The sequence below is a fragment of the Desmodus rotundus genome, chromosome 2 (genome assembly GCF_022682495.2).
Source record: "Desmodus rotundus isolate HL8 chromosome 2, HLdesRot8A.1, whole genome shotgun sequence".
NCBI lineage: Eukaryota > Metazoa > Chordata > Mammalia > Chiroptera > Phyllostomidae > Desmodus > Desmodus rotundus.
In genome coordinates this window covers 167,076,842-167,088,936 of record NC_071388.1, presented here as the reverse complement: position 1 = coordinate 167,088,936, position 12,095 = coordinate 167,076,842, and the positions used below count along the sequence as shown (strand labels likewise).

At 35.4% G+C, this 12,095-nt stretch overlaps 1 long non-coding RNA gene across 1 annotated transcript in view; it reads right to left on the bottom strand.

Annotated features, from left to right (window-relative positions):
- Positions 1-12,095, bottom strand: part of LOC123479815 (uncharacterized) — a 43,233-nt gene that overhangs the window by 10,686 nt on the left and 20,452 nt on the right. The window contains exon 2 of the long non-coding RNA XR_006655566.3: positions 8,146-8,324. This is a non-coding gene — a long non-coding RNA (uncharacterized lncRNA). The remainder of the gene's footprint in view (positions 1-8,145; positions 8,325-12,095) is intronic.

The window sequence follows — 12,095 nt, the reverse complement described above, 5'->3', positions numbered from 1 at the left end:
ACTTTCACAATGAACTTTGGCAGAAAGAAAGGAGAAGAGGGAACATTCAGCATTGGAGAATGAAGAAATATATTTAGTCAGGTTAAAAAATCTTTTTCTAAATAATTTTGATTGGAGATCTATGCAGTAGAATGTGTTACTTTAAAAAATGATGGTTTTTCTTTTCCCCCCTTAAAATTAATCATATAATAAACTCTTCCTAATGGCCATTCACTGAATTGATCCTGGAAGATTATTTCCAGTTGACTGATTCCTTCTTTATGTTACTTATTTATTTGTACTAGGTAAAATTTGTCTTCATGTCTTGCATAGTTAAAAAACAGAAATAAAAGCTATAAATGGAAAAAATAACATTTTTAATTCATTTAATTCATTTATATCAAATCTTCCTAAGGAAAGTCTTTCCTTAATTTTAATTATCTAGCAATAACCATTATTTTTCTAATGTATCCAAATAATATTTCTACACTATTATACACTTGATATACTATTTTATTTCAAATATTACTCAAACCTGTAACACATTAAGCAATAATTTAATTAGTTTCTAAATTCTTTAAAAAGGAATGATAAAATTAAAAATTATATGTATTATACAAATCTGACTGGAATGAGATAGAGTAGGTCATGGTGTACCCTTCCTAAGCTGTTTTTCCCAACTCAATAGTAACAGCAATATAGAATGTTCATGTATGTCTACTACTATATATGTGATTTTTAACTCTACAAAAGCAATCTAGCATCTTCTAAACTATCACCTAAATTTTTTCTACCAGTTATTTAATACAATAAAAGAACAGTCCCTTGAATATTCAGAATATATGAAGGTCTGTCCAGAAAGTATCCAGCCATGTAATATGAAAAATAAAGACATTTATTGAAGAAGATACAACATACAAGAAACATTGTACAGAGGACAATGATGGCACCTTGGGACCGCATACAGTTCCCTTAGTCGCCGTCAGCTGCCCCTAAATTGATGGTCTGAAATATCTTCCCTTTTAAAGATAATTTTAATTTTGGGAAAACCCAGAAGTCACAGGGTGACAAATCTGGGCTGTAGGGGAGGTTGAGTCACCTGGCTGATTTGATGTTTCACAAAAAAACTCTGCACAAGACGTGATGCATGAGCAGGCGCATTGTCATATATATACATACATATATGTATGTACATAAACACACACACACAAGAATATATATATATATATATACTACATTCAGAATCCCGTTTCCCTTATTTTGGCATGCAGTATCTAGGCATTTCCATGATATTTACTAACGATGACATTGTTTCAGTTTTGGGTCCACATAGTATTTCTCTTCTTTTTTCCCCATGGGACATGAGGCAATACAGTGGTTTTCAAATTTGTTTTTTAGGAACAGAATTCTTTCCCCAAGCTCATTCTTACCCAGAATTTCAAATATGTACAAGAGCTGCAAGGGGAGCAACAGAGTGTGAGGGAAGGCAAGGGGTCCTACCTGCTTGGCCGGCCCACAGCCCCAGCAGAGCTCCTCTGGCTCCTTGGAGGAACTCTATAGAACGGTCAGAAGCACTGGCCGTGGCTCTGCTGTCTTCTCTCTGTCAAGGGACTCAAACAAGTCTCTTTCCTCCACCCTAAAAACAATGAACTTGATATTCAGAGAACATTCATGTAAACTACAAAGACATAATGCAAGCAGCACTCAAAAGAAATGAAAAAAAAAAGATTCACACCTAAACTATTCCGATGATCTATTATTTTATTAGACCAATATTTTTAGATGATTTTTTAGAAAAAAAAATCAGTTAATGTATGATAAAAATTAGTCTTGAGGGTTAATTGAAAGTCTGAGCAATTTTTTTGGTTTATTTAGATTCTGGTTTGTGAGTACCTTCTGTTAGTAGTAAATTTCAGTTTTTAAACTTCTACTTCGAGGTAGCATTTCAAAAAAGAAACTAAAGTTTGTATTCAACATTCACAGCTTCTAATCTTCTGTATTCTTTCAAGGAAGCAAGCAGTGTAACATTGTGTTCCTACATAGAAACAATCTGGTATAAATATCATTCAGATATTTGCTTTGGCTAGTGTTCATGTAACAGAATGTGTGAAAAAATACACAAACTCAGTGTCAGACAAATACCATTAAAGAATATTATCATTCCAGTTAATAAAATACACTAGTACGATTAGGATATTGCATTTTGGCTATATTTAAAAACTATTTCTATGGGGCACTGATTCATTTGTAAAGGTGAAAAAAAAAGGCAAAATACCAAAATAGTAAATTCCACTTGATTCTGAACAACCTGTTAAATAAACTGGTGCTGCTTTTAACTGTAGAATACTTAAATATGACTGCCAATGTCTGCAATTTTTTTTTAATTCCTGGTTTTCTCATCAGATAAACTTGACTCAACTATTCAAACAAGATTGCCTTAGGTGTCAATTTGGCTTGATCAAAGTAACTTTTGATGCTACAATCTTTTTACCAAATTTTTTCATTTAAAAATATTTGTAATATAAAGATCTCAATAAAAGATCAAACTTATCTATGTGTATGTATGCATGTATACATATATATACACATATATAATTTTAGAAATATTATTGTTAAACTTATTTCTAGTAAATAAACTTTGCAAATACAGTAATACCTTTATATAACTTACTAAAAATTTAATTTTGCCATAGTGTTCTTATTACTAGCAAACTATGTAAGATTTTAAATACACCTAACTTAGGAATCATTCAGTCCACGCACATTATTATTCAGTCAATAAGTAGTTGTATTGTGCTTTTTATACAGGGAGATTTACATGACCCAGATAGGATTGAGTACTAAGATTTCGTTTCTGATACCCAGAAACCTGAAAACTAATGAGGACCATAATGAGGAACTGTATTATAAGGCAATTATCATTTTAATGGTACAGGCAAGTGTTTTAAAAATATCACTTTTTAAAAAATGTTAAAAAAGTGAACGAGGTCGGAAATGAAGCAAAGGCGAACTTTTTTGCCTAGAGAAGCAGTGAGAGAGCCCTGGTCACGCTTACCCTCCTGCCTCCCGCAGAACCCACACAACCAGCTTTAAAAGCACTGTTATTTAAAAAAAGTTCTGGCAAGGATGAGAAGAGTGATTTTGACTTGGGAAAGCCTGAGGGAGGGAGGGAGGTAAAAAAGTAAGATAAGAAAGAAAGGGAACTAACATTTATGGAGTACTTAGCAACTGAGCTTTTATTTCTATTATGAGATTATGTTTCCTTTTAAAGGGGACCAGTTAGAAAGCTAACAAAACCACTGAGGTGCAAGCAGGACTAGAAACTGGACAAATAAAATAATATTTTTTATCTTGGCCTATTCAACTTTGTTGCAATTAATTGGTCCTTAAGGGAAGAGTATCTAGCACCAAATTAATGGAGAATGTCAAGTAAGAATTTCTTTCAAATTGTATTCTTGCCTTAAATTTAGTAGGTTGATGTTGTTTTGTGGTTTAATTAAGCTGTAAGTTACAAGAAAAAGGAGTTAATAAAGGTAATGCTGAGAAGACATATACATGTATGGAATAAATTTTTGGAATAGATGCCACTCACGAGCAATGAAATATAATCACTATTGATAAGGCCCACAAGAAGTACAGACAAAAAGGCACTTGAATGTTTACTGCATATTTCTGTTTAGAAAGATGTTGAGTTTTGGGGTCTTTAAGGGAAAAACCCTATTATTTTTCAACAGCGCAAATACAGCAAAATAAAAACCAAAAACAAAGTATTCTACAGTTATAAGGTTGTAGTTTCGTTTTTAAAAAATAATTTCTAACTTTAATACACATTTGTGTTTCATTTATCTACTACAGTTCTTTATTTTATGCCCCCAGTTAAATTATTCTTCAATTTCTAGCAATAATAAAGGGGAGTCTGGTTTTTCCAATTTCTCTAAAGTTAGACATCTTCAGAGTAGGAAAATAAGGGACATGCAATAATTAGAAGTTATGTATGCCTTTCATAAAATCTATATGTAGTTCATTTGAATGTTTGAGTGGTGAGGATATATTATCATTGGCACAGTTTTACATTACATATTGTAGAATTATAGTACGTCTTGCTGAAGAGAATGTTTTTTAAAAAAGAGCCAGATATTTGGGCTCAAGTGTAAAAGTCCCTAATAGGAAATGATGTTTAAAAGGAAGGTTAAAACATCCTTTGTGAGTATTTTAAACTGTAAAAATTATTTCATAATTGTTTCTATTAAGAGCTAGCTAAGGCAGGCTAAGCTGAAGTATTGAGAGTAATGCGCTGTGTGCCAAACTAAATTAGAATTATATTAGTTTAAGAGGAAACTTCTTTTGTACTTCTCTGAGTTCATGCTAGTCACATCATCAACAAATTAAAAATTTTCTAACTATTTTATTGTCAACATGCACATTTTGATATTCTGCTTCCTATACTGTAAAATAAAATATCAACATTAAATTCTGTGAAATTCTATATTTCATCTCTTTTAGTATGCAGATTTTTCATAGAAAGTGTACTTATAATGTATCACACATTTTAATTTGACATCATTAAGTGTGCAAAAGTTATTTGAATGTGGTTGCTTAAATATGGCTCTTAAGGACAAATTTCTGTAGAACAGAGTCAAAACATTCTTTTTGCAAAGAGACCAGAAAATAAATGTTTGGGGCTTTGTGAGTCATTTGATCTCTGTCACAACTCAGCTTCACTCTAGTAGCACAAAAGCAGCCATAGGCAATACGTAAATGAACGAGCCAGGCTGTTGTTCAATAAAATCTCATTTTCAAAAACAAGCAGTTGGTCAAATTTGGCCTCTGGGCCGTAATTTGCTGACCATTGTTGTAGAACATGTAAACTTTTTACATGTTCTCTGTTTAACCAAGATGATTGAACCACACTTCCTACTCTCTATAGTTATATATTATATGTGGTTATATATAATATAATATAATATAATATAATATAATTAATATAGTATATGACATATTGAAATTTGTGAAGATAAAAAGGAACTCATGGGAAATCACTGTAAAAACAAGAAGAAGTAACTTTTGATTTCTTCCTTGATCTCATTGTTGACCCCTTCATTGTTTAGTAACATGTTACTTAGCCTCCATGTTTCGGGTGTCCTTCAGTTCCAGAGGGGAGGGGCTTTGGGTGTCTGGGTGAAAAAGGTGAAGGGATTAAAAAAGACTCTAAGACCAACACCATAGTGATTACCAGAGGGAAAGTGGGTGGGGGATGTAGAAGAGGGTAAAAGGGGGATAAATGGTGATGGAAGGAGACTTGACTTTGGGTGGTAAACACAATACAATATGCAGATGATATATTAGAGCATTGTACACTTGAAACCTATATAATTTTATTAAGCAATGTTATCCCAATAAATTCAATAAAAATTAAAAAAAACAAATGCTTATTCCAATAAAAAATAAATGAAAACTAGAATATTGGTTAAAGGGCATAAACACCCAGTTAAAGGCGAGTAAGTTCTGGGGACCTGATGTACAGAATGGTGATCATAGCTAATAATACTGGATTGCAGACTTGCAAGTTGCTAAGTGAGTACATCTTAAATGTTCTCACCACAAAAAAGTGGTAATTACGTGGTGTGATAGAGGTGTTAGCTAAACTATGGGCGATAATTATTTGCAATATATGAGCATCAAATCAACATGCCATACACCTTAAACTGATACACCTATGTCAGTTATATCTCAGTAAAGCTATAAAAAACTAGAAACATTTTCATGTATTAGTAAAAGGCAGTATGATTACAAATATGAAATGTTCAAATATTCTTACGTAAAATGGCTATTGTCTGCCTTCAAACATATCAAGATACCATTTCTAATATTATAATGAATGAGAATTGTCATGTTTCTAATAGTTGGAGATATTTGGAAATACCTGTTACAATTAATTCTATTATAAACAGGAAATTTGCAGAAAACTAATTTGGTATATTTTAACATTACAGTTCACACGCATGGAACCACCGCTATTTCTTTTCTCTTCTGCACTTAAAAAAAGAGGAAGGTACTAATTTTTCAATGAAATATAAAATTCTATATCTAATAATGCCATTAATTTACTATAAAATCAGTGTCACTGCCATGTGATTATTGGAGATGAAGAAGTTAAGAAAAAAGAAATAAGTTAAAGTGACGGTAACAGCATTGTTGACAATGGAAGCTGAAGTCAACTTCATGTGGAAAAGTAAAAAAATACTAAACCTGAAATTCTCCATGTAAACTGGGGACTGTATGCTCTGACCCACACTGGACAAAGAACAGTCCTTTAAATTATTTTAACGTATACACTATTCAGTTAAAAACTGTGATTTATCTATAATAAATTATCCATAATAGATTAAAGAACCCAGATTACAGTGGCAAAGAGCTCACAGATTCACATAAAAACTCTTCTGCCTCAAAGGCAACAAAAATATTACTTCACAGCTTTAGAGAAATATGTTTTGTAGCTTTCAGAAGCTCTTAAATTATGATATCCACATGGTGTTCTTAGGAACGCTATCACACTTTCGGTAGAGACTTGACTTTAAAAATATTCATGATATATTACATAATCTAAGGAGCATTTCTAGTGAAGCAGGTGCATATTTCATAATGTGCATTCTAAGACACAAGGGAGACCAGGGTGTTTTAAAAGATAACAATTCCAGGTAACACTATCACTCGTTTGAACTAGCATCAAACACTAGACAAGTTAGTGCTAATCAGATGTTTTTCTGACCTATATAAAAATGATTCAACCCTCCCACATCCAGTTACCACAGGGAAAAAAAAAATCTCCGAATTGCTTATCATTTTTTTCTCCAGGTTTACTGGTGATGTTCTCTCTACGTTCTCAAGTGTGATATAGATATGATGCATACTTCTATATTAGTACTTCCCTTACACCATGGATATTTTATATTTTATACATATACAATGAGTTTTTTAAGGGCAGAGCTATACCTTACTCATACTATCCCTGGTGCTTAACTCACAACATCCCTGGCACTTAGTCACAGTTATTGGTTAAATTGAATAAAAGATTAAACCACAAGGAGTTCCCCTGTCATTGGTGGTGATTAAGATAGAAGGTTTCTCAACATGCTTGCATCACACAAATACCTTTTCTATAGACTATTCATAAAGGCAATAGGTGGACAAAATTGCCTTACCGAGTAAAGAAGGCACTGTGCTGAACTTTCCTCAGGTGACTAACTAGCTTATATTTTAATTACTTTTTAATAAGAGATTTAATAATAAACTTTCACTGGCTATTGAAACCCCCTATTATCTTGTGATAATCTGTCATTAGGAGTAGAGTTTAAAGAGGCTCTTAAACCAGCACTTCTCTGTAAACCCATCTATCTATAGGGCATTGAGTGTAACTGTTCTATACACTATATACTGCCATGAGAATGGCTACATTGAAACATCAGCTATAGTATTTTTCCCACAATAGGTCAGGAAGATGCTTTTTCATTTGAAACAAAGGGATTTGTATATGTAATTCTAATGTAGATAAGTTTCTTTAGGGAAGAATACCTGGAAGAGGGAAGTAGGGGAGATTTCTCTCAATCGTTAAAGAGGTTATTTTCCCTAAAAAATATACAGCAACTGGAGAGATGCTGACCCCCAGGCCTGGGCCAAACATGATATTTAAAAGGATTTTAACTGACACCTTAAAGTAAACTAGTACCAGCCTGTACTTCTAAGAGTACTGATTGTTTGGGCCAGTGAATATACATCCTTGTGTACAAGCATTTGTGCTGCCTCTTCTAGACTTGTATTTTCAAGGCTGGTAGAGAAGAACGGCTTCAACCTCTTCCACTTACACCCAGGCCCCTGCCCTACCCCAGATTCCCTTTCCAGCCGAGCTGAACTGTTGTAAATACCAAACGTTCTGTGTCCTCTCTAAGCCCTGTAGCTTTGCGCGCAAAGCATCCTCTCCTCCACTCCTTTGCCTTCTGTTTTCTCGGTTTGGGACACTCTCCACCCCAAGCCCACGATCTAATTCCTGCCCACGCTTTGCTTCCATACCGCGTTTGGCTGTAACCCTTCCCGCCTGGGTTAAGTGTCCTTTACCAGTGCTCCTGGGGTGCCTATGCAGAATTGCCCACTTACTTCTTGTTTTTCTACCTTTTCAATGTGTTGATCTCGAAGACAGGGCCAGTGTCGTATCCGTGAACATGTCTTCGGCGATACAAATCCAGGAGGCAGTGTGGAGAAAGAGCGAGGGTTTGCAGTTGGCGGAGGTTGCAGGGCTTGGTAGCAGTGTTACTTTAGGTAAGTCCCAGTCTGTGTCTTGGCTTCATCATCTGTAAAATAAATAGACTACTGTCTACTTTCTAAGTGTCTTACATGCAATATCTCACTTATTCCTCAGCCCAAACCTATGAGGTAGGTAGTGTTATTATTCCTATTTTATAGGGGAGGAAACTTAAAAAGATAAGTAACTTGCCTACAGAGAGCCAGCTTAAAGAGCATAACCAGGATTTGAACCTGGGCAATCTGACTCCAGAGCACTCATAAGTTCTATACTGCATTTTGCTTTCTTTTATACCTTCTAGAGTGTAGTTCAAATTGTTGGATTGTGTTGCCAATTCTACTACATAACATAAGTATATTGTATTTGAGGATAATCATTTTCATGTATTTTCAGCTTTGAGAAAGTCTCATGAGGCCGTGCTTTTGCTTTCTATTTAGAGTAATTTAAACCTTTTTGAATAGGTTCAAATTGGATTGTATTTATGGCTTTGAAGCTCCCTCTTAGAACTGCTATATCCCATAAACTTCAGTGTGTTCCACCTTCATTTGTCTCAAGGTATTTTTATTTCTCTTTTGATTTCTCCCTTTGACCCTCTGGTTGTTCAGTGGATAATTCCTTCTTAAAATGTGCATTTTATTCCAATTGAAGGAGCAATATCAAATAGGATAATTATAGTTTTCTCACTTTAACCCATAAGAATTTCTTGTAGGCCTTAATACATAAATACATTCAATTCTTGTTTCACTTCTAGTCTGACCTTGATACTAAATGACCTCTTTTAAGCTATTACATCCTTTGGCCCCCAAAACATCCTAGTCTGTCTAGGAAGCCTCTAAGCTCACTCAGACAGAAAGCCAAACCTCTCTGCTTTCTGCCCTTCTTATTCCTTTTGTCAATGTATTTGTCCTAAAAATCGATTTCCAAAGTTGTTGATTCTTACAATATTTCTGTTTGCAGAGAAAGATTATCTCCCAACAGACCTGCAGATAGGAGATTAAACAAATTGTTCTAAGACTCAAAACTCCCCTTCCATTAAAATCCTCAACTCTAAACAATTCCTTTTCTTTTTCAAAACATAGTAATCTAACTCTTCTTGAAGAGAGCAGATAGTTGGGGTGAATCTTGAATATGGATGGTTAGACTTCATCCTGTAGTCACTGGAAAGCTGCTGATGATACATAAATTTGGTGGAAATGCTGCACAAAGACTCAGCTAGCAGGTGGCAGGGGCATTTGGAAGGGAGTTAGGGAGTCAGGACTGCCCCGAGCGGACTGTTGCCGTTTTGCAGGTGCTGTGCTCTCACTTGGGGAGGGGCAGAGAGAATGCAGAGGGGTGCTTCTGAAAATAATGTGAAACAGTGTCTGACAGCATACAGGCAACCAGGGGAAGAGAGAAAGGGAAAAGCCACAGGTTTCTCTATTTTCAGGCTGGGTGACCAGAGAGAGGGCGACGTAAACAGATCTGGAGAGGGCTGATTTGGGCAGCAGGCACGAAAGTGGTTTAGGGTGCTGGACGAAAGAAGCAGAGGTGGAGGAGTCATTTGACTACAGATATGTTTCGTGTGATGACTGTGCATCTGCATCTCACATTTTATCTACAAGAGCAAGACTGTTTGGGTTGAAAATTAATATATTCTAAAGTCCCAAAAGCCTTATTCCTGAGTTCTGTTTCTCCCAAGTAATTTCTAAACCATAAAAAACATGAGTCATTAACTTTAAAAAAATAGGACATTGAATTTATTTAGTCCTACGAAAAACTGTGTGCTTGTTAAGTCCAGTGAGTATAGAGATGCATCACATGCTTCTTTGCAGAAATGACGTATTTTTAAAACAATCCTTCCAATTCTCCGAGGGCCCTAAAATAGCCCTTTCACAGCACATGCTCTATCTAGTGAACGAGGGAATGGATGAAAACGTAGCCAAGTGGGCAGTTAGTTTTAAACTGTACAAAAGCGATCAAAAATAAAGATGTTAATTTTGGAGCTGTCCAGATAGTAGTGATAATTCATCAAAAAAACTCTAAAGGAATGAGATCCAACTTAGAAGAGCAAAGGGTCTGGGAATATAGTTTGAATAACGACTAAGTTTGAGGCATGGAGAGAAGAGTGGGAGTCCTGGGAGAAGGTCGGGTAATGTCACTGCAGTGAGAAAATGCAAAGTAGAAAGAATGGATTATGGGGGTAAATCCAGTAGAAGATGCAGGAGTGGGAGGGCTAAAACAGTTGCTGCATATGTATGCCTTTTAGTGGAAAAGCCAGTAAGTGGGAGAGGGGGGGAACTGTGCTAAAGTAACAAAACTGGATGTATGCATAAAGAGACGGTTACAGAGTAGGCTTTGGACATCTGTCCCACAACCCACAGTTACAGTGCTGGTTAGGTTCACAAACGCAGGTAACGGCAGATCTTCAGTCTGCACCCTGACAGTATACAAAGTTTGCTTAAATTCTCTCTGCAGCTGACCATGGATTATGCCAATCACAATTCAGGAACCTTTCTTTATTTGCCAGGTATTGTTTGAGTGTGAAAAAATAAAATCAAGTGACGCAAGTAGCTTTTCAGTGGCTGTATTGTTTGCCGAAGCTATGATTGGATAAGGTCCAGTAATACTTTTAGGATAGGCCCAGACATAAATTTAAAAAGCAATGTGTAGTTTGAAAGAAAGTTGTAGAAATATTATAGGATTTCATAACTTGAATTGATGTTAGAGATCAGAGCCCAGGCCCTCATTTACACCGAAAAAAATGTAAGGCCAAAGTAGGTCAAATGACCCACCCAGCTCACCAAACTGGTTATTGGCAAAGCTAGAACCAGAAGTCAAATGTAGCTCTTGTTTCCAGTGCCCTGCTTATTTTATAAGCCATACCACCTTCATGCTAATTCACAGAATTTCCAGATGCCAGTAGTTTTAGCTCCGATATATTCTAAAAATAGCTTTTTTCTATAGCAACCAATCTAGTAAAAACTTGCAAGGCCCTTTAGTGTCTGAGACATTCGGGACTTAACATTTCCTACTAGTCCAAACTAAGTCATGGTAAGCACAGTTTTAATCAAATATTTAGTATCTAATGTTTAAAACAAATTAGTTCAGGTGAACAGCTTTGTAGATGTTATCTGCCTGTTGTTTAGTTTCACAGGTTAGGCTCTAGAAAACACTTTGTCTTTCTCCAGAGCCTTTGAAAGGGTTTTAATACAGTTTACATTACAAACTAAAGTCTTTTCAAACGCACAGCATTTCACATAAGACAGTATAAGGAACTTCATGTCAAGTTCTTACTAGGGAAAGCTAGTTAACATTTTTTCTCTCTCTCCCTCTTTGTCTCTGTCCATGACAAGTAAAGCAACTCCTTAAAAACATGAAAAACACATGGCGATTTTTTAACTGCTCTCTCTAAACCATAGCAATCACTGTGTTGTCCCACATAGAGATTCTCGTTGCTAATGGTTGAAACAGTATCTAATGTGGGGTTGTTTGGTTTTTATCAGTATTTACAATTTAGATTTTGTGTCATTTTTCATAAGACCACTTAATATCATTTCAAACTTGCCTTTACAACACCTTAGGAAAACAGCCCCAAGTAGACCCAATATACACCCTTCCCCGGACAGACCCTGACACATCACTTACTCACCCCTGCCCCCCAACACACATTCTACAGTCTTTTTACAAATATCCGAAACCCGCAGATAAAAGAGAATGGCCACCCAATACTCCTTACATTATTGAGGGTTCATCACTCTGGCCTATCTGAACAGAGGTAAACCCATTCTAGTATAATACGTGAGTATTATGCTGTAGCGACAGAAAAGGACATTTAGAATAA